This window comes from Trachemys scripta, chromosome 13 (genome assembly GCF_013100865.1).
Source record: "Trachemys scripta elegans isolate TJP31775 chromosome 13, CAS_Tse_1.0, whole genome shotgun sequence".
Classification (NCBI taxonomy): Eukaryota; Metazoa; Chordata; order Testudines; family Emydidae; genus Trachemys; species Trachemys scripta.
Genome location: NC_048310.1, coordinates 20,559,638 through 20,584,891, shown reverse-complemented (window position 1 = coordinate 20,584,891; position 25,254 = coordinate 20,559,638). Strand labels below are relative to the sequence as shown.

At 40.1% G+C, this 25,254-nt stretch overlaps 1 long non-coding RNA gene across 6 annotated transcripts in view; it reads right to left on the bottom strand.

Moving 5' to 3' along the window:
• Window positions 1–25,254, bottom strand: part of LOC117886472 — a 58,415-nt gene that overhangs the window by 29,170 nt on the left and 3,991 nt on the right. For 3 of the 6 annotated variants that reach the window (XR_004647980.1, XR_004647983.1, XR_004647982.1), the window contains 3 exons: window positions 24,764–24,902; window positions 4,331–4,898; window positions 3,116–3,280 (listed from right to left, as the gene is read on the bottom strand). This is a non-coding gene — a long non-coding RNA (uncharacterized LOC117886472). Of the gene's footprint in view, window positions 1–2,178; window positions 2,218–3,115; window positions 3,281–4,330; window positions 4,899–16,893; window positions 17,966–24,763; window positions 24,903–25,254 lie in introns of those variants that run through there. The other 3 variants (XR_004647984.1, XR_004647985.1, XR_004647981.1) reach the window with 3 other exon arrangements.

Below are 25,254 nucleotides of genomic sequence, written 5' to 3'. Positions count from 1 at the left end.
CACAGAGAAATTGGCAGGTATAAGGATATAGGAGAACTGGAAGATATAAAAGCCATAAGGATTACAATGTTAAACACAGTACAAACTACTGTACATAAAAAAAAACCCAATACCCTTAGTTCACATGTGGTTGCATCTTGCAGGTGAAATGTGAGATTCAGCAATTCCCTGCATCCACCACTTGTGCTCTTGTGCTGGTTAGAGAAAAGCCTCTAGAGAGGTAGGGAAGGTCACTCGGGGGTGAGCAGCAATGCGAGCTGGAGCGGAGGCAGCAGTAGTGAGAACAGAGTGGAGAGCATGCCATAAAGGGCACAGATCCAAGAATATAAATTTTAGAACAGGCAGATTTTGAATTAATATGACAGAATTTCAGCCTCAAGGTCCTGATGACTATACAAAATGCTGAAAGGTTCAGCCTCCTGCTTATGGTGTTACCACCTCTTGATGGAATTACAGCATAGGTCTATAATTCACAATTGCCTGTTGTGTAGTCTACAGGCACAGTATGGGCAGCAGCTTTGATGACAACATATTAGCCAGAAGACTGAAGTGTTCATTATGTCACTAGAATCCTGCAGTGTGGGGGCAAACAGCTTAGACAATTTTCTATGTATTAGTTTTATATATTCAAAGATTATCCCAAAATGTGAACAACACACACCTGTTTTAAAATCAAATAATTTAGAATCTGATCTTCCTTCACTATTCAGGGAAACTCCCATTGACTTCACTACCACTCTCTCTCGTGTGTCTCCTGTTTGCAAGATTCTGGTAGTGAAAGGTAGGGAAAAAACACTGTTGATATTTATTAAATGTAATTTACGGAGCTCAGATGTGTGGTGGGATTGTGACATGATATAATAGCTAACCATGTGGTTAATTTGCATACTTCAATCCTATTAGTTAAAATGCTGTAAAAGCTGTTCAGAGTTTTGATAATATTTCACGGATATCATCACTCTGGACTCACTGCCATCAAATATAGGGCCAGATTATATTCTGACTGTGAAATAGAGCTTTCTCCCCATTATCTGGCAATGAGATTTTTTCCTGTATATATTAAATAATTTAAATATAGACTCAATCCTACAAAGTGTACATGTTAGCAAAGGGAAGGTTATAACAGGTACCCTTAATGAGGTTGTAAAGGTTTTTGCAATCACAGTGCTTGATATTAAGGAAACCAAGAAACCCCATATGAGACACCACAGTACACTGTAATCAAGAGAGAGCTGTAGGAGGAGATCAAGAATGTGCAAAGGAAGAGCCAATTAAAAATGAAATGAGTGGCAGAAGCAGACAGACTCTTAAGAAAGGAAGACCCTATTTTCACGTCTCTGGCATGCAGTCATAATGAAAGAGGAAAATAAATAGAGAAAGTATGTGAAATATAAAACTTGTTTTTAAACACAATAGAGGTAGATTGTGCCATTAGATGTGACAGCCCAGGACTAGGCATGGTGGGTAAGCTGCTCCATCCAAGAAGTGGTGTAAGGAAGTGAAACTGTGATGAGGTGAACTTACCTCATTTAGAATGGTACAGGTCTACATATATTTAATAGATTATATATATTGCATATTAGCAAGTAATATATAAGCAAATGCATAAGCAACATAATCTTTGGCCTAGTGTTTAGTGTGGTTAATAAGATTTTTAAATAACTTTTCTCGGAAGGAGTGCAAATAAAGCCTTTTTGGCTTACTAGATATCCTGTTATTCAGTACTCTGATCTAGGTAGAGCTCAAGGACGAGGTTACTGTAACCTGCCAGATATAATCAGGATAAACAAGGAGAGTCCCAAAAGTCCCGGTCAATTGTTATTGGGAATAAGTAAAGAAACATGTAATATAAATTAATCTAGCGTGTAACACAAAATATCATATGTGGTCATAAATATTATTACTTATTCTATAAGGAATGAGAGGAGGGTGTTATCTTGGGAATAAAAAGATTGTACTGAGACTTAAACTTTGCCTTTGTTTACATACAGCTTTTGGTGTGTCTACATGCAGCCAACTCATTGGCCTGTTCCATGCCAGCTGATCACTGGGGTATAAACCTCTTCCCTGGATTTAAACTCAGGGTATGTCTATACTTACCCGCTGGTTCGGCGGCCAGCAATCGATCCCGGAAGTGCTCGCCGTCGACGCCGGTAATCCTGCTCTGCGATAGGAGTAGGCAGAGTCGACGGAGGAGCCTGCCTGCCGTGTGTGGACCTGCGGTAAGTACTTTTAAGTTCGAACTAAGGTACTTCGACTTCAGCTACGTTATTCACGTAGCTGAAGTTGTGTATCTTAGTTCGAACTGGGGGCTTAGTGTGGACCAGGCCTCAGGGTTAGCAGGGTTTTTTGTCTGCTATAGCAAGTAGTGGTTGTCTGATTTGCTAGATTCATAAGGTAATCTGTAGGCTGGATTGGTGGTCCTGAAACATCCTTACAAGTGTTCCCTGGAGGCAGCCCTTTAAGTCACCATTCCTCTCTGTTCTCTCCTTGTTGGGGAACAGGTAGTAATTTTCTGCTGGTCTATACCCAGGGCTGGCTCCAGGCACCAGCACAGGAAGCAGGTGCTTGGGGCGGCCAATGGAAAGGGGCAGTACGTCCGGGTCTTCGGCGGCAATTCAGCGGCGGGTCCCTCAGTCCCTCTCGGAGGGAAGCACCAGCTGCTGAATTGCTGCCGAAGAATGAAGCGGCGCGGTAGATCTGCCACCGAAGTGCCGCCGATCGTGGCTTTATCTTTTTATTTATTTATTTTTCTTCGCCGCTTGGGGCGGCAAAAAAGCTGGAGCCGGCCCTGTCTATACCAGTAGGCAAGGAGAAAGACTCCTCACATTTAAAGGTGCAGTACACAGATAACAGAATGCTAAGGTCTCTGGCTGTTTACTTACTGGTATCCACATAGTACTCAAATGGTAAAAGACTATGGGGCAGATTATAAAGCTCTTATACACATTGGTAAGCAATTAGTCACCTGAAGAATCCCACTGAAATCAATCCCACTAAGTGCCTCATCCAACTCCCACTGAAAATGCAAAGCTCCCATTGACTTCAGTGGGAGATGGCTCGGGTCTTAAACTAGCCCAGGTAATAAAAATGTAGGGGCAGACTGTTTGCTCACCTATGTAGTGCACTTGAGTCACTGGGAGTCTTTCCACTGGGTTTATTGGAGTAGGATCAGGCTCTCGGTGAGAAAATAGGAACATATCTACTTGGATTCTGCCTCTACACAACCCATCTGAAATGCTCCTCAATGCAGGCGATAACATCTCGTCATTAGGCAATACTGTGGCAATAATAGGACTAATTAACCCTGCTTAATGAACTGGACAATTGGTCTTTGATAACAGAAAGTCCAAGAGAAAGCTCTACAACAAGATACCACTAAAATAACTACCAGAAAAATCTTTCCATTGGTCAGCCCAACCAGCAGATCTGAATAACATGAGAAGTCTGAATATGTTCAATTTATTATTTTCACCATGGAAACGCTCAACAAAACTGACCTTTTCAGCTTCAATAAAAGTGGATTTTGCAGTAGGTCCCTTGTCAGCTGCTTCAATAATAAGTGTAGGTTCTAAAACCCAGAGTTATTAAAAACTAAACAAAGATGAAAACAGTCACCTCTCTCCCCCACCACGCCCACGCAGCCTTGATCTGAAAGGGATCAGACTTAAATCAATCAGCAATTACAGACATACACCTTCAGTTCAAACATGTAAGCAAACCTAGGGGCCAAATTCTGCTCTGAGTTACACTGGCGTGACTTGATTGACTTCAGTGAAGCCATTCCTGACATGCACTGGTGTAACTCAGTGTAGAATGTGGCCATTTGTTATCTGCTGTGGCTACTTTTATCTAAGAATCATTCAGTTTCATGGGAAGTCTTTAGTATTGCTGACCCTTCTGGTATATTGATCCATTTTGATCAGGCTCACAACTTATCTGTTATCCCATAGAGCTGCTACTGTTCACTATGTACTTTAAGAGTGGGTGGGGGCTGGAATTCTACTTCCAAAGGAACCATTTCACTTTTGCTGAGATAGGAGGTACACAAACGTTGAGAGCGAGCAAGCGAGAGAGATCATTATCTGAATTATTTTCAATAAATTCAGCCTGAAATGTTTCTTACTGGGGAATTTTGGAGACTGTCATTCAGGGTACACACAACCCACCTCAATAACTATAGGCATAACCTTCTTCAATACAGTAATAAATAACAACACTGTCCATTTGCATGTATGCTTTGTTAATGCAATATAATATCAGGAGACTTGTGCAAAAGGTTACCAAACAATATGATCTGCTGCAGGGATTATTTCTCAATTGCATTTACCTCTTTTCATTGGCTGTGCAGTTTTTCTTCATTCAAGAAAGTACATTTAAACATGCCGAAACTCGAGCAGTTGTATTTAAGTCAGTGTTTCCAAGCAGACATGGAATGCAAGGGAAATTGTGATTTTTGACATATTCCAATATAAACTCCACATGTATTATATCTTAGTAAAATATACTGGAAATATAGTGAGCAAAAATTAGATACAAGTAAAGAAAGGGCAAAACAATTTAATGACAGCTTTAAAATTTAGGCAAATCTCATTGTTAATAATTATTATCATTAATTCTCTCTCTAAACCTGCCTCCCAATAGCACATAATTATTGGCACTGGGTCAAAAGGCTTACAACTCAAAATAAGTGTTTAACATTCCAGATATACTCAACACAATTACATGATATGCCACACTGAAAATACCACCTGATTCCAAAAAATATGCAGATATGCAGACCTGCACAAGGGAGATGTCCAGTGAATACTGCAGGGGACTCTACTCCTGGAATTTCTTCCCAGCTCTGACAGTGACACTCCAAGTCACTTGTGTTTTCTGTGCCTCAGTTTCTCCATCTGTAAAATAGGGAGATTACAGGAAGTTGCACTGATTTATGTTTGTATTCAATTTTGAAAGTTCTTTTCCCTTAGCAGTGACATCCATTGCAAATAATCCAGACCTCAACCCAAATTATGAACCAGAGAGCATTCTTTAAAGTTTGGGAAAGCCATGAAATACATTGGCTGTCTGTTCAGTAAGGAAACTTTTCTAACTTATTTAGGGATCAAAACTAACTTTACCTGGCCCACTCTCCCAGTAGTTTCAAATTAGGTATTATGTATCTCAGCTTTCCAGCAAAATTGTTTTATACAGAAAGCTAACTTTAATAGAAGCGATGGCATCTGGTCAATTAGGAAACATATACACCCACTATATATATATATAAACTCATTTATATCAGACTTTACAGACAACTTTCATAACAAGTGTCCATATATGACATGATGGGAAAAGGACCTGGATACACAAAATTACCCGAGGGGAATGGGTTTTGATCTAGAAAAGGTGATCAGCAACCTCAATTTTCTTTTAGATACTGTTTCATTGGTACCTCACACCAGTCAGGTTAAAAAATAGAGAGAGACTGAATGGGGATAAATGGAGAAATTGTTGTGAAAGAGATTTTATGCATATATAGTGGTCATGTCCAGTCATTAGACAGTATTGCAATGTGATTAATCCATAACGAAATATCACAGCCTGTTGGATATTTATTACCAAACAATTGTTTGGCCATTCTCCTGGGGTTTCTTAGATGAAATGGTCATACAAAAGGAAATAAAGAATTAATCCCTCATCTGCTAGTAGCTACTTGGCATCTGACAGTCTCCCATTGGAAAAAAAATAGTCCAACCATTGAGGAATGGTTCAAAGCATATGAGAGGTTGTCGTTATGAAAAAATTAACAGATCAAATACATATCCTGCAAAATGGACAGGGGACAAATAGCTACGGTACTTAGATATTTGGTTACCTTTTACTCAATACTCAAAGTACATTCAACTGCAAAAAAACAAGCACACCTGTCCAATTTTTTTGAATATTAATATTTTTGATAGACAAACCCGGTCTGTTAACTATGTGTAAATCAGAGGGTTCACTCAATTTAATAAAATCACTAGAAACGCCACGTCATGGGTGTTGTAATGATGCTCACTTTACAGTATGGTAAATAGGGCGATCAGATGACTATTTTACTGTATAATGTCTCCTTAAACAAAAGCTCACTGTTGTAACAACTGTTTTGTTTCTGATGGTTACATGGCAAGGAATTGTAAACCTCTTAATAGCTCCTAAATAAATACTTTTTTTTCTTAAATGAGTTCTGTAAACTAAATGAGGCATATTGGTGGCACTACATACAGCAATTACAAAATATTAGCAATGTCTTTTCCACTCTCTCCACTTGAAATGCCTGTCTCATTGGCCATCACTCATGTTGCCTGCCTGCACTGTTGAAAGATGAGAGATGGACAAAACCTTATTCTTGATGGCTTCAAAAGCCTTTTGTCATTTTGAAATACGGTATTATGCAAGTATGTGTTTCCAGACCACTTTTTTCTCTGGGTTTGTGCAAGGAATTGTTGTTTCATCACAAAGGTTTGGCTCCTGCAATTCCAGCAGCAGCAGTTGTCCCCTTGTGTAGAAACACCACTTGTACCTTTGCCACATTGGCATTTCTCTCACAAATGTGAGAGAAAAACCTGTTCTCTGAAGAGCATTCAGTACAACCAGCACTGGAAGACTCCATTCTGCATGAAGCCTGTAGACTCCACAGGCTTGGTTCTACTCTGGACAGCTGTGACACACAACTTCAGGCAGTTTCTCCTTTCCTGCTCCTGCTGCCCAACGATGTCCATTTACCCCAACTATTTTTGTTCCATTCAGGTACCAGCTTCAGCAGAGTCACAAACAATATAGCTGGAGCAGGAACCAGTGTTACGATCAACTGCCTCCATTCTGAATCCTTCTTTTTAGCTGCATTTCAGCTGAAATAGTCCCCATACAGCCTGAAATGTTCAAGGCTTAGTTTCCGCCTCAAAGGTGACAATTTTTTAATGTTATTTATTTTTTGACATTTTGAGGGGAAAAAAATCATTCAGCTTTGGAGAGTGAAGAGAGTGGAAAATGATACTTTCCCCATTCCTTGCTCTCATTTTTGGAACAGCTTCACAGCAAAATGGCTGAGGGGTAGAACCAGTTGGCCTGGGAATAGTTTTCAGATATACTCGAGCTAGATACTTTACGAAAGTATAGGACGACAGAGTCTGTGCCCTAAAGAGTTTACGATCTTGAAACCATGCCATGGTGTAATGACATCCCTGGGCCTGCTAATAGTTCTTTTGGGGGAGATGGCAATCCTAAAGGTTTCAAAAGAGGCCAGAATAAAAGAAATTTTCCACAGAGTTAATTCAAAGCTTTGAGTTCCCAGACTGAAAAGCTTTGTGTTCCCAGCAAAGAACACCATATCTGTGAGCTGTGTCAGTGCAGAGAAGAACGCGATGTCTTCAGCAGGGAAATCGGTCAGGCTTTATTCAATACTGTGCACAACACAAAGCTTTGGATTTAAATGGCTTATTGTTAAAACCCCTAAGTTTAAATAAGAATATTAAATATCTTTGGATGAGCCAGGAGAGAGTGAAAGAAGGAAATGGAGGGAGTGAAAAACCAAACCAAAACAGGGGAAAGTAAAAAAGAGGAACAAAGACATTAGCTTGCGGCTAAGACATTTTATTTTAGTCACTATCTGTTGTTCTTTTCCATTTGCTTGAGATTTAGACCTTTGATCCCATCATTGCATCTGCTCATGGCAGTGTGGATGATTGCACCTGACATGCTTACTCTACCTATGACATTTAGACACCTCTCTCATCTATCCACCCACCACATCCTTGAAGTAGGATTGTTAATGGGAAGTGCATTATGAGATTGCTCATCCTCTCAGAGAGTCCGCATGGGATGTTCACATGTCAGTGAACCCCAAGGTAGATGGAGAGATTGAGGCAGTTACACAAATAGGGAATTTGGTTTAATTGTCACAGTTCACAGCCTGGGCTGACAACCCAAGGCACAAGCCTGGCAGTTCATACTCCAAGAAACACAGGCAAACAAAATAGTTATGAAGCCCCAGGCAAAGTCTGTGGAAGGGAGAGAGGAGCTCCCGAAGCAGCCAGCAAGCCGATATCTCAGCCCTGACACAGGCTGCATGTGCTCACAGAGTGATTCTAAAGCAAAAATCCTTTCTAGCAAAAGCTTTAGCTGCTGACCAGCTAGCTGCACTCTCAACAGCAAATAAGTCACGTTCAGTTTTAAGCCAGGTACTTGCAAGATGAAACAAATAATCAACTCACTATTATGCCGTAATGAAAGACCAGACACTATTTCACCATTTCATACCCACTTTACAAAGCGAATGTGCAGTGAAGTAGATCTCTTTGGATCCGAGTCTGCTCCTATCAAAATCAATTGCAAAACTCCAGTGACTTCAGTGGCACTAGATTTCGGTCCACACCCACTGGGCCAAATTCATCCCTCGTGCAAATCCATTGCCATTGAGCCCCCTGGGATGAATTTGGGCCATTCACGTCAGTGGGATAATTTGAGACCCTTCGCCTTCATGGCCACATTTTCATAACTTGGAATCTCAAGGTAGTGTACCAACGTGAAGTTTCCATGGACAGTTAATTATACAGGAAATTTTGGCCCCACATTTTGATACAAAGGCCGTTTGTGCCTGAGGCTGTTTGTTTCACTCCTCTTCTCTAACTGAATTCAAATCACATATGAGAAAATAGTTACACTAAGACATATTATAGCTGGACAATGTTTCTTAACAAAGAGAAGGTCAGGCCTACAAGAGAAATGCTCAGATGTTTTCATTTCTCTTTCTTTTGTCATGGTATAAAGTCTAATAAAATTACTGCTAATACTTCCCCTTCAAGAAACAAGGACGGGTTCCTTTAAGGTATTGCTGTTAATACCTAATGCTAGAGAAGTTCTTAATTTTCATCAGTTTTGTTGGATTTTCCTTTGATTTCCTTATTATTCATTTACAGGTTTAAATATGTTTTGTAAGCCTTAAAATCTTTCCCCTGGGTTTATTTAATCCTTGGTTTTTATAGATTCCAGCATTCCCAGATGAATTAAGGCAACTGAATGCAATATCCACACCTGAACTAATTTGTTTTGCTAGAAATGGGACTCTTCATCCAGAAAATGCTGAAGACATTTGCCCTGCGCTGACATCGGTTGCACCATAACTTTTGCAGTACTCTACGTATAGGAACATTGGCTCTTTCTGCAGCGCCATAACCTACCCTATGGATACAGTAATGGATGGGTACCTGTACACCAGGAAAAAAGCGGTGCTATTTATGTGATAAGTAACATGCCATAAAATGCTAGAGTAGACCGGGCAAATTTAAGTATTTTCTTGAATTAGCTCGGGCAGGAAACTAACTCTCAGTTAAGTCAAAGTCGAACTAAAGCACTTTGAGATCAACAGATAAGCACTATATAAGAGGTATTATTAATAGTACACTAGGATATTTCAATGTGTTTGTTTTTACATCATTCACTTTTTTGCTAATGTAGACAAGCTCTACATGGACAACTTTGCTTCACTCCCCTTACTATGCATGTTTGAGCTGGGGTCTACCAACCACAGTAGGAAGCACTGCCTGGGAAACAGAATGGCTAATCTGACTGAGTCACATTCTGTGCAGCAGAGGAGGAGTGGCTAAAATCTAGCTGAAGCCCCTCGATAGCATTCTGAATTCAGAACAATTCCATGGACAGCAGCTAATTTAGATACCCTAGTGCTGACACTGTGCGAGTCCAGAATGCGTGAGCAGAACATTGTTTGCATGCAGCAGTCAGGTATTAGTTAGTGTGTAGGAGTGTCATCAGGACAAATAGATACATCCTGCAGGTATCCTAGGGAACAGCAGAGGCAAATCCATCTGGTTTTCACATTGCCCATTCTAAGAGAAGTCCAGCACTTCACAGATACGATGGAGTGTGTTCATTCCTAGGAACACGTTTATCCACCTCTTTTAATAAACCAGGTTACAGCTGAGTGAACAGGGTGTCTCCCCTAGAGCAGTAAAGTTAATACTCAATGCTTTTTCAGATAAAGAAAGTCTTTCCAAATCCCCTGGCATTTAAAGAACTACACGCCAATATTTATAGAGATTAGGGCCTGATCCTATGAGATGCTGAGCACTGTCAGCCCTAGTGACTGCCAGTGGGAATTGAAGGCCTCACCATCTTACAGAAGGAATGCAGGACCTTACTGGATGGGACCCTATGAGAGACAACCTGTCTAGTTGATTGAACAAAAGGGGCTGGATGACAGGAGCTCCTGAATTTGAAGCTGGGCTTTGCCACTGACTCTCTCTGACTGCGGGGAAGTCACAGTTCCTCTATCCCTCAGTTTCCCCATAATAAAATGGAGACAAGCCTTCCCCACCTCACCATGGGAAAATTAATGGTTGTGCAGCGTTTTGTACTTTAAAGCATTATTCTTTAATACTCTGCTACTGTCTGTGTCCTCACTAATATTCAGCATACTTTCAATGTCAATATGTGATGTCTATTTTTAATACAGAACAATGCTGCATTTCTTCTCCAGGTGCTGCTCGCCTTTCTTTTCAACTGCTCATCCTCAGCTGTTGCTCCTTTTATTCCTGCTACTGGTGAAGGGCGAGTGTCTGGAGATGTCTCTTTGTACTACAGTGCCTTGTGCTGCCTGATATGCTGCAGGCCTATTTTTCACTTTCAATACTGGTAGAAGAAAATGTGACAGTCATGGATTACACATGATATTAATCTAGGAACTAGAGTTTGAATAAAAGTCAACAAAAATGAAAGTGTGAGTGAATAAAAAAAGAAGTTACCTGAAAGGAAAAATAGGCTGAACAAGCCAATTTGTGACCATACTCTGTAATTGCTGTTCCCTCATCCTTCCCCCCACCCACAACCATCTGTTTGTTTTATCCATCTGGTACATCTTCTCATAAACATGACTAAGATCTGGGAGCATCTGTCCTCCATGTCTGTATAGCACCTTGCATAACGGGCTTTGATCCCTAATTGAGGACTCTAGAATGGCTGCCAGAGTTTATCCATTGTTTGAAACTCTAACCAACCTTCTTCTGAAGTTCAGAAAAGCTCAGATAATGTCTGCTCTAGCAGTCCAAATAGTTCACATAAGTCTTGAAACTCTAGATACTCATACGAACCCAACTCTGAACTAGTCAGCAGCATTAGAAAAATATATGGGATAAAGTCCTAAAAGCCCTCTTATTACTTCTTAAAGTGATCCAGTGTCTAAAAGAGAAGTCATAATAGTTATGTCTTTATCAGACTGAAGTCACTTATTTTTGTGTTGTTGCCCATCTGTTATGCCATCAAGGCCTAGAATTACCCACTGATACAATGGCAACTATTGTCATGTTTCTGATACGTGCGCTCTTCTGCTTTCTGCGCTTTAGTATGACTTCTTCGTTACAGATGCTGAGGAGAAGACATTTTGTTATCTCAGATTCACTTTCTTCCTTCACATAATGAAGAGCAAGTTTTTACAGCATGTCAGAAGAATAGCCTATACATACTAGATAGTCATGTTTTTTTCACGTGTTCCTTGAAGAAGTTGGAGTTCTAGTGGTACAGCATTACATTTCTATCTGTTACAGCCCTCAGCTAATGAACTCCCCCATTTGTTTCAACACCTGAATATAGTGGCACCACCTTGTGTGTTACCAACACTACTTCCTTACAAAGGATTTTTCCTTCTCCTTTTATTATTCAGGCTTCCCTATTACTCCTCTCATTTATTGATACCTGAACCAACTCTGTGAGGCAATGCTCACCCTTGCTGTAACTGATGCAAGTTTCTTGGAAAGATGGGGTTTCTTTATGTCTTCATCCCACTCTTCTGAGTTACTCCATCCTTCCTTTTCTCTTCTCCCCTTCATCTGTTTCACTTCTTTTCTGCTCTCTTCTATCTTCTCTCTATGCCTTTCCCCCCCCCCTCCTCCAACTCTTCGCTTCTCTTCTATCTCCTGTACCTGTCTCATGGAACCTCATCATGTTGATGTACTACTCACTGCAGTCAGGGGAAGCCCACATCTGAATACAAGCTGTACTCCCTACCAGAAGCACTATATACATATAAGAAATACAAAATCTTGGTTCTCTCTCCTCCCTCTGCCCAACATGCCTTTATTTTCCCAGAATCCAAAAAGTCTTACATAATCAAAACAATTTAAAAATAAAACAAAGGAGAATTAAACTGAAAAGAAATCCATGCACTTAATACCTGATCCCACAGGCGCACACAGCTTCCTCTCATTTCAAAATTTATATATTGATCCTCCTCAGGGCTGTGGAAAGTTGTTTTTTGTATCAGTCTGATTTTTCCAGATATGTTGCTTTTATTAAAATGCTCCATTTACAGCCTTTTAGGATCACACCTTTATTCTGCAAAGGTGTCTCTATTGCATCTGCATTTCCCCTTTCTTTCAGAGGGGATACGGACACCTGTAACGCTAGTGAGGCAATATGCATTGGTCTTGCTGGAGATTAAAACAAATGTTAATTAATTGTGTATTGTAAACCACACTACAGTTAAAGAGCAATGTTCTCTGCTTCCTGTTGATACCTACGCTTTACTCTGTGGAACAGACTGTGCCTTTCTTCACACACTCAGCTGCTCAACCCTCAGTTTGGTAATAATCCATTAGTTACTTACACATAAAGTGGGTGTCAATAAGCATGAGCTACTCTGGTTTTATATGATTTTCATGCATTTCACACCTCCAGTGAGCTCAAGTCTTCCCTAACTTACACCAAGTATCTTCAATGAAGTCCAGATTATTCCATGGGGTGTATGTCAGTGCAGCACTTTCCTCTATCATAAATCAACAGAAAGTCAGTTGTAAATGGAGCATTTTAATTAAAAGCAACATGTTTGGAAAATCAGACCAATGCAAAGAGATAAATTTCTGCAACCATAAGGCTGATCAAAATATAAATGTTGAAAATAGTAATGACAAAAAAAAGCTAGCTAAAAAGGAGATAGACTACACGTTTATATATTCTGTGTATTTTCTCTCTGTTTTATAGTGGATCGTTTCTAAACTGGCTGTCATCCGTTCATGAATTACTACATCAAGCTCAATGGGTTGTAGAAATAGACAGGGACTACAAGCACATATAGCACAGACACACACAAAGCTGACACAATTCTTTTTTGCACTGTTAAACGGAGGCAGAAGAGATAAAGAAAGATGTGACTCTCATGTTGCATTTAAATTAAAATCAGAGGAGGAAAGCTCTACTCCCACCCCAAAATAACTAAATGGCAAATCAAATCAATATTTACATACATTGGGAAAAAACACCAGGACTCTCTTAATGCCTTCAAACGGCAGCAATTCAATGCATGGGGGGAAAAATACTGCCCTGACACACAAGCAAATCTCCCAAGATGTGGTCTAACATGCGTGTCTCACTTTGTGTTTACATGTACTCTCTGACTACTGAATTATAGATTTTAAATATGCAGAAACAATGTAGAAAACTGTGGGGGAAAGCAGAAACATATCCCTGTGAAGACTCAATTGAATTACTTTGGAAAGATTAATTAAAATTGAATTTTCTTTTCATAAAAAATACCTGCTTCCTTGCTATTGGTATACCATTACCTGTTTTCTATTATGAGATATTATACTCTGTAATGAAATAACAGATCCCAGGGGATTAAACAAGAAGTTTAATCTATTCTGGCAGCACCAGAGGAGGAGATATGACAAAAGTTATCCATTCTTTATCAAAAAGGGTTATTTATTATTATTATTCTACAGGTATCAACATTCTATGCTTTCTTCTGTGTAAAAGGTCAGATAATTCAGTATCCTACTTATTAGAGAGGGCCTGAGTTTTGAAGTTCTGATCTATATTCAGCCCCTAATCGGAACTCCCCAGAATCCAGCTGTGGTTTTGATCCACTAAACCGCTTTAGGTCCATCAGTAAGATACATAGTGTCGTAAAGAGAAGGTTTGTTATTAGCATGTCCAATGAACTACTGTTTTCCTGATTAACACTAGGTGATGAAGTTGTGCAGTAGAATCTATACTGGAAATGACAAACTAAAAGTAATGTCTTCACTCCTTTGAGAAAGTAAACTAATCTCAGCACTGAAACAGAGTTACCAGGGATCAGGATAAATTAACTAGAGAGAAGATTGTGAGATTACATGGTAGAAACCCATTATGAGTTTGTAAAGGGCTCGATTCTGCCTCCCTAACTCAAATTGAATAGTACCTTACTAGGCTTACTCTGGGGTTAACAGGTCTGATTGCATGGCGAGATATTACCCAACGTGAGCAAAGGTGGCAGAATCAGGCTCTGTGTGACAGAATGATGAGTTTCCATGCACTGTATTAGTGCACTTTAACATTGAAAGGGCCACTGATCATTTTAACTTTAAGAAGGAGAAATATATTGAAGCATCAGAAAAAGAAGTTATTTGCCTCTCTCTTATTCCTGAATATACTCCTCTTCTGAAATTGTCAGAACAAGGTAAACTCCCCATGCCACAGATTGATGCCCCAAAGCTGGCAACCACACTAGGAGAGAAGCTTGTGTTTACTTTTTGACTCTCTAGGACACAGGTTCTGGGCTCACAATAAATCAGGTTCTCATGGTGTTTTGATACTATGCTTATGCCTGCACAGCCAGCATCCACCTAGGGTATGTCTACACAGAAGTGGGACCGTGTGTCCCAGCACAGGTAGACAGATAACGCGTAAGCTCAGCTCAAGCTAGTGCGCTAAAAATAGCAGTGTGGCTTAGGTAGCACAGGTGACAGCTTGCTGCCTGAGACAAACCCACCCTGACCCCTGTGCATGTACTCAGGCAGCTAGCCTGAGCCACCGCCTGTGCAATCCCTGCTACTTTTAGCATGCTGGCTTGAGCAGAGCTAGTGCATGTCTGTCTACTTGTCCTGGGAAGCACACTCCCAGCTGCAGGATAGAAATACCCACAGTGGAAAGTCAAAATGCAAACACAAGTTGCTATTTAAGAGTAATCACACTAATGAATTTGCTTGTGTTCTCTCTCTCTCTCTCTCTCTCTCTCTCATTTTCAGAATGAATAAACTGTTAGGATTAAAATACATAGATATTACCTCTCTCTGCTTTCTAAGGAATGATCTAATAAATCTTTGTTCCCAAAACTAGCCTTTATTCATGGGATTACTCACATGAGTAAGGGTTGGCAAGGTTGGGCCCTAAGAGATCTAAGAATCTATTTTACCCCAGGCAAGTAAAAAAGTCACCCAAACTAATAAAACAAAACTAGGGACTATCACAGAAGAAGGTCAGTCTCAATCTGAAAGGTTGCTCTACTTTGTTCAAAAATCAAGCTAAAATCAGGATTCAGTCCTGAGCTTTTGCTTTTCCTTTTCAACACTGTTAAAGGCATTCATTCCTTTGTCATATGGATAGTTGTTCACAAAGGACTTTACTGATACCACCTTGCTCATCTAGTCCAGATGGTCAAAAGTGATGAAAATCTAAAGGTATTCCAGGAAGTGACCTTGGAGTTGAGGACAGAACATAAGTACGATTCTGAAAGCATCACTGCTTTAGCACTAAGGAAAACAATGCACTTAGGCAGCATTTGGTTTTAAAAGCACAACAGCACACTCTTTCCCCAGCTGACAAGATACCTGCTACAGATTTCCTCAATCCCTAATTCAACAACAACAACAAGCTAGTTTGCACTGCATATGTCTATAGCTATGATTTTTGACTTTCTATTCTTCATATTTTATTATATTTAATGTTGCTAGATAGTGATGACTGATTAGAAATGAAAACTGTGAGGAAACAAACAGCACACTTAGACTGTGAGGGTCCGTAATGCTAAATGGTCATAGCCACGCTGTATGGTTTTATTCCAGACATCTAAGAGCTCTACAGGGTTATTACTGATCAGGTTCAGCCACGTTAATCACGGAGGCTGTGTGGCTATCACCAGGCACTGTCCCCTTCTAACCTTAAGTCTGATCTTCAATGCTCAAAGTATGTGGACTTTATCTCCGAAGCAGACTATAGGACCAAGAACTGCTAGTTGGCAGTGACCAATGAGGACTTCGAGGCCAGTTCTCCTTATTACTGATAAAAATAAAACTCTCTTATGTCCAATAGTCACCACAGGCAACGCATATGGAATACCTCCATCCTCCTGATGTCTTGTTTAAGCAGCATCCAAGAGATGCTGGGGGGTCCTAGTGGATCACAAGCTAAATATGAGTCAACAGTGTAACGCTGTTGCAAGAAAAGCAGACCTCTTTCTGGGATGCATTAGCAGGAGTAATTCTTCCACTCTACTCCGCATTGATTAGGTCTCAACTGGAGTACTGTGTCCTGTTCTGGGTGCCATATTTCAGGAAAGATGTTGACAAATTGGAGGAAGTCCAGAGAAGAGCAATAAAAATGATTAAAGGTCTAGAAAATATGACCTATGAGGGAAGATTGAAAAAAATGGGTTTGTTTAGTCTGGAGAAGAGAAGACAGAGAGGACATGATAACAGTTTTCAAATACATAAAAGGTTGTTACAAGGAGAAGGGAGAAAAATTGTCCTTCTTAACCTCTGAGGATCGGACAAGAAGCAATGGGCTTAAATTGCAGCAAGGGCGGTTTAGGTTGGACATTAGGAAAAACTTCCTCACTGTCAGAATGATTAAGCACAGGAATAAATTGCCTAGGGAGGTGGTGGAATCTCCATCACTGGGGATTTTTAAGAGCAGGTTAGACAAACACCTGTCAGGGATGGTCTAGATAATACTTAGTCCTGCCTTGAGTGCAGGGGACTGGACTAGATGACCTCTCAAGTTCCCTTCCAGTTCTATGATTCTATGATACTATTTTTCAGCTCCATATGAGAGGATCAGAAATCCATGTGTTTGATAAATCCATACTTTTGTATGTAATTTCACCTCTTTTGGGCTCCAGACCCTAAGCAGGTCCTTCATGGCTGAGGCTTCTAAACTGATTCTCCTTAGGTTGTCTGTGCCCATTTGATGACACATCACTGCCTAGATAAATGAAATCATCCACTACTTCCATGGCTTGTCCAACAGCACAAATGTCTTATAGCGCAACTTTTGCACAGACACTCCGGATTTTTGTTTTTACCCAAGAAACCCTTAGCCCTGGGGCAGGTGCCATGTGCTGGAAGCTCTCTAATATGTCTTTAAGGTCATTTGAATCCTGTCTGAAGAAAATGACATCATCCGCATAATCCAGGTTGGTAAAGAAGTCGAAGCAACAGTTATATCAATATTTACAAAGTTATGTTTGAGGAGCCAATCCATAGCGTTGCATAACAGGGCTGGGGCCAGGATACATCTTTGCTTCACCCCAGATCTAGTGTAAAACCTGTAGGACCTATGGATTCCCTCATTGCACCCATGTCCCTGAGTCATTATGTAGATCTTGAATTAACCTCACGAGGATGACAGGAACTCCAGTTCCTTGTAGGGCCTCACACAGAGCACCTTTTGATTCTGTTGCTAGAGCTGCCTTTAGATCTAAATATGCTGCTGTCAAAGGACAACTGAATTTGTGATGGATTGTAGATAAAAGGCAAAGATCCAGTGTAGCGTCCATTGTAGATCACCCAGCAATGAAGCCCAAATGCTCTGGGTGACAGTGTTTCATAAGGAGAGACTGGAGCTGAGTGAGTAGGGCACATGTAAAAGCTTTTCCTGGAACAGAAGGAGTGATTGGCCTGTAGGTGTTGCACTTAGTGGTTGGCCTTTCCCCTTATAATGGGATGACTGTCCTTTACTTCAACTCCATTGGTACCTTCCAAGAAGTCCAAGCCTGGACAAAAAGTTGGTGTAATGCTATGAGCAGTTTGGGCAGTATGCCATTGGCTCCAGCAGCACTCCCAGTTTCTTTATGGCAGAGCAAACCTCTTCCAACGTAGGTACATACACACAGGTTTCAGGGTCAGGGATTGCATCTACTAGTAATTCCACTCTGGGCATGGAAACACATCCACATCTAAGGAAAGGATAGAGAAAAAATACTAAAGGCCATGTATAGTTTTCCTCTTTAAAGTTTGTTGACTTGATTACCTTTCTTGTAGAGGCAGGCCAAACTGAAACTGTATATCTGAATTCCCCTCAACTTCTCGGTGCTTGGATACATGGCACCCAGACTGAAACTACTCCTGGTTTTGCAAAACAAAAATTAAATCAACCAAGTTTTGCAACAGCAAACGCACAAAATTTTTCCCATTACTATTTGAAATAGAGATGGATCATAATCTGAACCATTTCGCTGTTGCACACGCACACAGATACCCCTTACCTCTACAGGGGGATTCAGATAAATGGGTCCTAAATCTTTGGATTTGCAAAACCAAAACCCAATGAACAAGACTTCGCAAAACGGGAACTAAATCTACCCCGGTTCTTCTCATCACAGTGTTTTACATGAGGGAAGGGTATTGGTGCAAAATAAGAAACCAAAAGTCACCAAACTTTTGTATCACATGTAGTCATTCCCATTCGTTACAACAGATATTCAAGCATATGGAGTAAGTAAAAACCCAATTAGCCACAATACTTGTGTTTATTTTGTTTATTGAAAACAAGAGAAAAATAGAAAGATAGTAGAATAAAACAAGGAATATTTGCTCCTTTTTCAGATTCAGTCCCTCCCTCTGTAAGCCATCTACATTATTCACATTCTATGCAACATAAAAGTTGGACTAGTAATGCTCACATAAGAGGGAAAAGAAAGAAGAGGTAAATTAAAAAGGAGGAGAGGTGATGGAGCAGAGGTTTGTTGATATGATACTGCTCAATGGAGCATGCATTCCACAAAACAAAGAGTTGTATGAGATAGTATGCAGGGACACAGCCTGGGCCCCAGTATGTAATGTGTTAATTCCAGCTTCCCTTTCTCTTCCCCTGAACATCTGCATAAAGAGGAAAAAGGGCTGAAATAAGGAGTATACCTGGGGAAGGGCGAGATTGTGCTTGGCCCAGCTAAGGCGGAGGAAGTTTTATTGTGACTCTCTTTGCTCGTGTTGTCTTGTTTGGTTTCTCGCTCTCTCGATGAGCAGCTTTACTGCCTAACTTGTATTTTTTTCCTGCTCAGCCATCCTACCAGCTTACAATGAGTTTCAAATATTCATAAAATCAAGTAAAGGATTCCAAAGGTCAAGCTATCTATCCATGTTCCCTCGTACTTAAGAGAACTTGTTTTGGAGTGCCAGCTTATGAAAGAGCTGTGACCCGTTTCTTTAATGATGGAGTGATCCTTCCAGTAGCAGATCACATTTTTTGACTAACATTATGCATATTTTTATCCAATTTATCTTTCCTTGTGATAAGGTAGTATGCCTCAAGTCCTTTAAAACATCTAACAAATAAATTTAGAGTCATCTCAGGGGCCTAATGGTATTGCTCTATATACTTCAGTGCAGAGCATCTGGATTCATTTCCCTGTCCAAACACCCAAAGATAACAAGGCTCATACAAGTGATTTTCCAAAAGCTTTAGCATGACTAGACTCTCCAAAAATACAAAGTAAGATAACTCAGGATAGTCATATGATTCCTAAATAGGCCTATCTTCAGTGGCCAGAAAATGGGGCCCTAGTCTATAACTGAGGCTGCTAGGAATTAGGATAATACAAATAATAATAATTTGCAAATATCCAGTGGAGGCCTGGAGAATAGATTTGCAAGAAGATAATCTTTTAAAGAGGCATTCTCACATAAAAAACTAGATTAAACTTTTTAAGAGTCTTATCAGAAAGAATTTTTGAAATAACCAGATCTGGATTGGCATTTTTTCCACTATGGACAATACAGCTGTAGGGAGGAAACATCAATATTTATGCAAAATTGTTATTAATAAGAGTATTATAATTTATTCTTATTCATTCTATAATGTTAGGTCATTACAAGCTTGCCTGCACCTTTACTGAATTTAAGAGATACTCTATTTTATACCCACAATGCCTGGAGAATATAACATCATATACTTATGGTTTTGATTGGTTATTTTATTAACTGAGATATGCAAGCTAATTACAGACATTCCATGTTTCTGCTTTCTGTCACTCAGGGACAAGTCTCATGTCAAAGGAGAAAACACCCAAGTGTGTTTATACAGACTCTAAAATTAAGCTTTTATAACTTCTGTCTTGACTGAAGTTTCTATACTATTTTCTTTTATGCTACGTTTTGAAAATATATATAAGCATTGGTTATCATGCCTTGTATAAAATATTTAGTAGAAGTCTTTAGTTGCAAGTTGTAAACATACTGCAAATGGCAGATCATAAATCCAAGGACCATTTTGGTCAAAAACCAAACAAATCTCAAGAAGGTTTTATCAAAGAACAGGACACATATTTTATATAAGATACCAGTTGGTATTGACATGATCTTACCTAAGTGGGTGGGGGACTTTGTAAGATATTTATACTCTAGAAAGAGTCCTGATGTTTGTTTAGGAGCAAAGAAGAATGTAGGGATGTGTTATCAGAGTTATAAAACTAAGTCATAAACATAGGCTTCCCCCCCCCTCCCATCCCCACCACCTTTCATAGAGACAAACCTCAGTTATACTCCTACAAATTTCTTATTGAAAGTATTATACTCTATAAGTACTTCAAGAAAAAATGGAGGGCTGAAGAATGTTTTATAGAAGATGCTGGTTACTTCTATCTAACTCATGTTTCCTGTTTATTCCTTAAATGCTTGAAGATGGCACTAGCTTCTCATTAGATAAATATTTGGAACTATATTATCAAAATGCAAAGCTGCTAATGCAAGAACTTCCTATTATCATTGCTATGTAAATGATAAAATGCTTCGTGTACCAACATGGAATCCAATGACCTTGTTAGACTGGTTACTAATGTCAGAAGCCATCTGAGTATACAAATATTACTATTAATTGGGGGTTATTTATCTGGCAACGCTCAAGCAACTTCCTTATCCAACTCAGAAAGACATGAGCCACCTCTCCAAAGATTAAGAGACATTACCTTCTCTAATTGCCATTTAAATTTAGACACTCTTTAAGAAATAAGTTTAAAAAGTCTATTTTGAGAACTGAAAATCTCTTTCTGTAAAAAGTAAAGGTATTTGGACTCATTTGAAACAGAATTTCAACTCTTATTATGCCATGATGAAATTAGAGGGATATCTCAGAAAATTCACTGAATAAAAGAAAAAGTTAAAACTCTAATTTTTAAAGATGTTCTGAGAATTTCTCCATGCAAAGCTGCAGGCAACATAATCATCAAATTGAACAAAAGTTACAACTCTATGTATACGTAGAAGCCGATAACCTGAAACTGCTCACAAGACAAACCCACAAAGGTGCTAAGCCAACGAAAGGATGACAACAGCTAATTTGGAATTCAGCCAAGCCTGAAAGAAGTGTGTTTCTTCCTTCCATGGAGATATGGAAAGAGGCAGTTACAAATTCCTCTGAATTGTCAGTTGAGCAGAGTTTCTCCCCAGCTCCAAGATATGCACTGCCACACCCAATTTTTTTAAAGCAGGTTTATTTTCTGAGTAGAAGCAAGTAAACAAACAGCTGGCTTGGGCCCGTGGGGCTCAGGTTCTGGCAGAAGAATTGCTGTCTAGACAGTCGGGCTTCGGCTGGAACCTGACCTCTGGGACCCTGAGAGGCTTGAGCCAACCATCTATATAGCAATTTTTAGTCCTGCAGACTGAGCCCGAGTCAGCTGACCAGCCATGGTCATGCCGCAGATCTTTTATCCCTCTGTAGATGTACCCTGAGGCATCTGGCAGCTTTCCAGTTCTTGCCAGGGCTATCCCTGCTCTGGGACAGCAGTCTCAGGGCTGTCTCCCAGAGCCCTTGGCCCCTTGCTCCAGGGGACCTTACACCAGATTTATCTCCACTCCACTGTGGCATTACCTCCCCAGGCATAGTCTGTCCCAATCAAGCACCGTCGTCCTGCCCACCAGCAGCCCTTTCTAGGCCAAGGTGTAGCCCAGCCCCCTTTAATTGACTGGAATGGACTCCCCTGCTCTGATCCAGGGGCATTGGGAACAGCTACTCTGTGACAGATACACTAAAACAGAAATCACTACTAATTTTGGGAAGAAGATACCTTGGTCCCCACCAAGCCTCAAAGATATAATCTCTGGTGAAAGCTCTCCACAGAGGGATTTACAGAAGAGATTGTATCTGAAATAACTGTTCTTTATTGTGTGTTCTGATTATTTTTGTAAACAATAAAATAGGCATAGTTAACAATAGTGATTAATTTTGCTTATTTTTAATCATGGTGTCCCCTAAGGCATGGCATAAAACCCCATATGACTAAAGTAGCAGGGTCGCTTACCAGGTGTGGCAGATCTAGCTTCCTTTCTATCTAGATTTAATATAACAGTGTGGCACCCACCCCTCGCAAGCACCCTTTTTGGCTGGCTGTGTCTGCAGTCTTTAAATAGTTCCAGCCCTGGTACCTCACCCCCACGACTTCCTCCCTGGAGGCAATGGTTTCAACCTCTAGGTCTATTCTGGTCACAGCTCTTTAGCTGGGCCACTAAGTAGCTCAGTTCCCCTTCTGGGGGTTTATCACTGCCTGAATGTAGGTCAGCTCCACAGTGGCCTACGGGATGTGTTGGGGGGAACCCCAGGCCCACCCACTACTCCGGGTCCCAGCCCAGGGACCCTAAGAATAGCAGTCAGGTGCCACCATGTCCCCTTAACTACACTGCTCTCAATTCCCTGGGCCACTTCTCCATAATCCCAGCCTTTGCCAAAGCTTTACCCTTACCTCGAGACTCATCTAAGTTCAGGCTCAGCAGCCAGCCAGGAGCTCTTTCTCGCTCTCTGAGCCCTGCCAGCACTGAGCTGTCCATGGTGCTGCACTTCAGGAGCTCCGCTGTACTCCTCCAGCAAGGAACTGACCTCCTTGTAGCTCCTTTTATATGGTCCTCCTGGGCCCTGATTGGCTGCTCCCTGCAACTTCTCTGACTAGCTTCTTCCCCTGCAACCATGCTAGGCCTCATTGGAGGACTCCTCTACTGCGCTTTTCCTGTGAGGGGTGTGGCAGGACACTGAGGCCTCCAGCCAGGGGCCTCTGGGCCTAGACAACTCTGTGACACTGAATTAGAAGCTTCTGCAGCCTTCCATCTATAAGACAGAATGTTTCTTGTTGGCCTTTTGGCTATGATCTGTTCAATAACTAGTGTCTTCTCGCTAGGGGACTACATTCTGCCTCTTCGGAAGGATGAACCTGATGATCTTATAGTCCTTTTCCAATTCTCTCATCTAAGATTTCTATGATTAATCTAGACATTACACTTACAGAAGCATTTTTCCAGAGCCAGAATCCATAGAGATGCTCCGCATGTCTCATTTTGGCCTAACTCCCCAAGGATTTTCTCTTTCACTCGGAGTAATAATACTCCTGGTACTCATGTTCCTAATATTTCATATTTCAAAATCCAGGTACTTTTCCTTCTTGCATGGATTCTACCCATTTGTCTATCCAGCTAATCTGACTTGTTCTCCTTCATTTGCATTTTACTGTATACGTATTTTTGAGAGAATGTTCTTTGGAGGACTGTTTGTTTAGTCAGCTGTGGGTACAAAAAAAACAAAACAAAACAAAAAACAAAACAAAAAACAAAAAAAACCCCACAACAACCCAGAAAGGTTATCTGGGATATTGAGACTGGTAGAAGAAGATATTTGACTCCAATTCAAGCATCACTATGATTCCAGATGGTTGTTCAAACAATAGCATTCAAATACAGTTTTATTAATCATCTTGCATGCGTCTATTTCAGACAGATAGCTAAATAAAGTGGGCTTGCAAGGAATAGGCTATTGCTTCCAAGAGTATTCACAGGGCACAATTCCAAATACATTAACATCCTGTTTTGTTTTGTCTTGATTTTGAGCAAAGAATAAGGCTTTGTCAGACCATTAAAGACCTGGGAGATAAACAGGCCTTGGTTTGCTTTTGACTTCTGCATACAGGTCTTTAATATTTTGTTTTATTGTGGGTATACCACAAGGAGTACATTTTCACAGGTTCTACCTGTGTGTCTTTAATGGATTTGAGAGAGAGAGAGAGAGAGAGAAAAAACTGGATTTCAGCTTTTTTAGATGCCTAAGGATTTACCCTCAGAGAACTCTTGATCTCAGGAAACCTAGCAAGTTGCACGTATTAATTTCTTTCATAAACCTCAACTGCCTCTGCTTCTTCTGTAGTAGGTTAGTTTTGAAATATCCCTTTCCAAAGCTGGGATACACATTTCCAGTATTGGGTTTTATTAAGTTCCTTTGGTAACTATCGCCAAGGCTGCTTTCTCATATCTTTCTTTGCAAGAGACTTTAAGAATGGCAGAGGCTTTGCAGATAAGGTTTGGATTGCAACCTTTCCACTAGCAATGTAATAGGAGCAACAGGGAATTAAATAAAATTATATTTTTCTAGATGTCTGCTTAAAAGGAAATTCAGGATTTTATGGATGCCCCTGAGACAAACTATTACAATCCATTCCTCACAGTTCTTATTTGAGTATTGTCTGTATGAGCACCGCAAATAGTACAGAATCATTCATAAAGAATAGGCAAGAGAGACTGTGTCCCATCAATATTTCAGGCTTAGTTATCAAATCAAGAGAAATTCATGAGTTCTTCTTCCAGCCCTACGTTTGCCGGTTTGATATTATTGTTTGACAGTTAAGGCCTTTTCTCTGCATTCTTGTGAATGCTTTAATAATTTATTACACCTTCCACTTGATGGTTATTTTAATATTTATTAATTTTTACTTTGATACACTAACCATTTCTTCTTTACTCTTTCAGTAGGAAGAAATTCACACTCATTTTTCTATTTGTGGGGTGTTGACATAGCTGAAGAAACAGTAATGATGACTGATAGAAGGCACCATATGTTCTGTTCATTTTTCTCTGTGCTGTTTTCTGAGAAATGAATAAAGATACACTATAAAATGAACCTCCACGTCATTCATAGAAAAACAGACTTTGGCTTCATGCAAACCACAAGAGGGGAACCCATAATTTACAGAAGCACTCAGCACAACAGATATTATTATTATGGAAAAGGTTAGCCTCCAAAGCCCGAGAAAAAATAACTTCTACATGTTTCCAATTGAAATGTTTTAAGGATTTCAAAGCACCTTCACAATTAATTTCCTGCAAATATTTATTCTTTTTTTTTTTAAATAACTAGAAGGAACTTTTATTTCTCCACAACAAAAAACGTAAAGTTTAAATATATATATATATATATATATATATATATATATATATA